Source organism: Cylas formicarius, unplaced genomic scaffold, assembly GCF_029955315.1.
Source record: "Cylas formicarius isolate icCylForm1 unplaced genomic scaffold, icCylForm1.1 PGA_scaffold_14__1_contigs__length_1757220, whole genome shotgun sequence".
NCBI lineage: Eukaryota > Metazoa > Arthropoda > Insecta > Coleoptera > Brentidae > Cylas > Cylas formicarius.
The window spans coordinates 605,763-609,960 of record NW_026844236.1 but is presented as its reverse complement, the minus strand read 5'-3'; positions in this window follow the sequence as shown (position 1 = coordinate 609,960).

Here is a 4,198-nt window from a genome sequence, read left to right as displayed (position 1 = left end):
ACGTCGAAATCTAATAGTTTATTAAGGTTTTCGTTACTAAAATGCCCAAAGACGCCGATTTTGACTAGAATTTGAAAGATATTGACATGAATATATAACTGTTTGTATCAAAAAATGATAGTTTAAACTGATATTTGCAGTTTTGATGCGGTTTTAGATACGATATGAATCGAAGAAGCCGATTATGACTGCAATCTGTTTAAAATGACAAAGAAAAACCTATTATCAATTCAAGGAAGTGAATTTTTAAGTAGTTATCTGCACTTTTAATGTAGATTTCAGTTCGCTAAGTTATGAAAATTCATGTTTTGGCTATAATCTTCCGTAAATCAAGGGCGAAAACCAATTATTTGTCCCAAAAGAAGGTGTTTTAAGTATATATCTGCATTTCTAAGGTAGATTTGGGTACAATAAGAGGCGAAAAAGCAGATTCTGACCAAAATTTTATCGAAATCGGCAACTATTTGACTCAGAAAGGTTGCCTTACGTCGAAATATATTAGTTTATTATTGTTTTCGTTACTAAAATGCCCAAAGACGCCGATTTTGACTAGAATTTGAAAGATATTGACATGAATATATAACTGTTTGTATCAAAAAATGATAGTTTAAACTGATATTTGCAGTTTTGATGCGGTTTTAGATACGATATGAATCGAAGAAGCCGATTTTGACTGGAATCTGTTTAAAATGACAAAGAAAAACCTATTATCAATTCAAGGAAGTGAATTTTTAAGTAGTTATCTGCAGTTTTAATGTAGATTTCAGTTCGCTAAGTTATGAAAATGCATGTTTTGGCTATAATCTTCCGTAAATCAAGGGCGAAAACCATTTATTTGTCCCAAAAGAAGGTGTTTTAAGTATATATCTGCATTTCTAAGGTAGATTTGGGTACAATAAGAGGCGAAAAAGCAGATTCTGACTAAGATTTTATCGAAATCGGCACTATTTGACTCAGAAAGGTTGCCTTACGTCGAAATCTGATAGTTTATTAAGGTTTTCGTTACTAAAATGCCCAAAGACGCCGATTTTGACTAGAATTTGAAAGATATTGACCTGAATATATAACTGTTTGTATCAAAAAATGATAGTTTAAACTGATATTTGCAGTTTTGATGCGGTTTTAGATACGATATGAATCGAAGAAGCCGATTATGACTGCAATCTGTTTAAAATGACAAAGAAAAACCTATTATCAATTCAAGGAAGTGAATTTTTAAGTAGCTATCTGCAGTTTTAATGAAGATTTCAGTTCGCTAAGTTATGAAAATGCATGTTTTGGCTATAATCTTCCGTAAATCAAGGGCGAAAACCAATTATTTGTCCCAAAAGAAGGTGTTTTAAGTATATATCTGCATTTCTAAGGTAGATTTGGGTACAATAAGAGGCGAAAAAGCAGATTCTGACTAAGATTTTATCGAAATCGGCAACTATTTGACTCAGAAAGTTTGCCTTACGTCGAAATCTAATAGTTTATTAAGGTTTTCGTTACTAAAATGCCCAAAGACGCCGATTTTGACTAGAATTTGAAAGATATTGACATGAATATATAACTGTTTGTATCAAAAAATGATAGTTTAAACTGATATTTGCAGTTTTGATGCGGTTTTAGATACGATATGAATCGAAGAAGCCGATTATGACTGCAATCTGTTTAAAATGACAAAGAAAAACCTATTATCAATTCAAGGAAGTGAATTTTTAAGTAGTTAACTGCAGTTTTAATGTAGATTTCAGTTCGCTAAGTTATGAAAATTCATGTTTTGGCTATAATCTTCCGTAAATCAAGGGCGAAAACCAATTATTTGTCCCAAAAGAAGGTGTTTTAAGTATATATCTGCATTTCTAAGGTAGATTTGGGTACAATAAGAGGCGAAAAAGCAGATTCTGACTAAGATTTTATCGAAATCGGCACTATTTGACTCAGAAAGGTTGCCTTACGTCGAAATCTAATAGTTTATAAAGGTTTTCGTTACTAAAATGCCCAAAGACGCCGATTTTGACTAGAATTTGAAAGATATTGACATGAATATATAACTGTTTGTATCAAAAAATGATAGTTTAAACTGATATTTGCAGTTTTGATGCGGTTTTAGATACGATATGAATCGAAGAAGCCGATTTTGACTGGAATCTGTTTAAAATGACAAAGAAAAACCTATTATCAATTCAAGGAAGTGAATTTTTAAGTAGTTATCTGCAGTTTTAATGTAGATTTCAGTTCGCTAAGTTATGAAAATGCATGTTTTGGCTATAATCTTCCGTAAATCAAGGGCGAAAACCATTTATTTGTCCCAAAAGAAGGTGTTTTAAGTATATATCTGCATTTCTAAGGTAGATTTGGGTACAATAAGAGGCGAAAAAGCAGATTCTGACTAAGATTTTATCGAAATCGGCACTATTTGACTCAGAAAGGTTGCCTTACGTCGAAATCTAATAGTTTATTAAGGTTTTCGTTACTAAAATGCCCAAAGACGCCGATTTTGACTAGAATTTGAAAGATATTGACATGAATATATAACTGTTTGTATCAAAAAATGATAGTTCAAACTGATATTTGCAGTTTTGAAGCGGTTTTAGATACGATATGAATCGAAGAAGCCGATTTTGACTGGAATCTGTTTAAAATGACAAAGAAAAACCTATTATCAATTCAAGGAAGTGAATTTTTAAGTAGTTATCTGCAGTTTTAATGTAGATTTCAGTTCGCCAAGTTATGAAAATGCATGTTTTGGCTATAATCTTCCGTAAATCAAGGGCGAAAACCAATTATTTGTCCCAAAAGAAGGTGTTTTAAGTATATATCTGCATTTCTAAGGTAGATTTGGGTACAATGAGAGGCGAAAAAGCAGATTCTGACTAAGATTTTATCGAAATCGGCAACTATTTGACTCAGAAAGGTTGCCTTACGTCGAAATCTAATAGTTTATTAAGGTTTTCGTTACTAAAATGCCCAAAGACGCCGATTTTGACTAGAATTTGAAAGATATTGACATGAATATATAACTGTTTGTATCAAAAAATGATAGTTTAAACTGATATTTGCAGTTTTGATGCGGTTTTAGATACGATATGAATCGAAGAAGCCGATTATGACTGCAATCTGTTTAAAATGACAAAGAAAAACCTATTATCAATTCAAGGAAGTGAATTTTTAAGTAGTTATCTGCAGTTTTAATGTAGATTTCAGTTCGCTAAGTTATGAAAATTCATGTTTTGGCTATAATCTTCCGTAAATCAAGGGCGAAAACCAATTATTTGTCCCAAAAGAAGGTGTTTTAAGTATATATCTGCATTTCTAAGGTAGATTTGGGTACAATAAGAGGCGAAAAAGCAGATTCTGACCAAAATTTTATCGAAATCGGCAACTATTTGACTCAGAAAGGTTGCCTTACGTCGAAATATATTAGTTTATTATTGTTTTCGTTACTAAAATGCCCAAAGACGCCGATTTTGACTAGAATTTGAAAGATATTGACATGAATATATAACTGTTTGTATCAAAAAATGATAGTTTAAACTGATATTTGCAGTTTTGATGCGGTTTTAGATAGGATATGAATCGAAGAAGCCGATTTTGACTGGAATCTGTTTAAAATGACAAAGAAAAACCTATTATCAATTCAAGGAAGTGAATTTTTAAGTAGTTATCTGCAGTTTTAATGTAGATTTCAGTTCGCTAAGTTATGAAAATGCATGTTTTGGCTATAATCTTCCGTAAATCAAGGGCGAAAACCATTTATTTGTCCCAAAAGAAGGTGTTTTAAGTATATATCTGCATTTCTAAGGTAGATTTGGGTACAATAAGAGGCGAAAAAGCAGATTCTGACTAAGATTTTATCGAAATCGGCACTATTTGACTCAGAAAGGTTGCCTTACGTCGAAATCTGATAGTTTATTAAGGTTTTCGTTACTAAAATGCCCAAAGACGCCGATTTTGACTAGAATTTGAAAGATATTGACCTGAATATATAACTGTTTGTATCAAAAAATGATAGTTTAAACTGATATTTGCAGTTTTGATGCGGTTTTAGATACGATATGAATCGAAGAAGCCGATTATGACTGCAATCTGTTTAAAATGACAAAGAAAAACCTATTATCAATTCAAGGAAGTGAATTTTTAAGTAGCTATCTGCAGTTTTAATGAAGATTTCAGTTCGCTAAGTTATGAAAATGCATGTTTTGGCTATAATCTT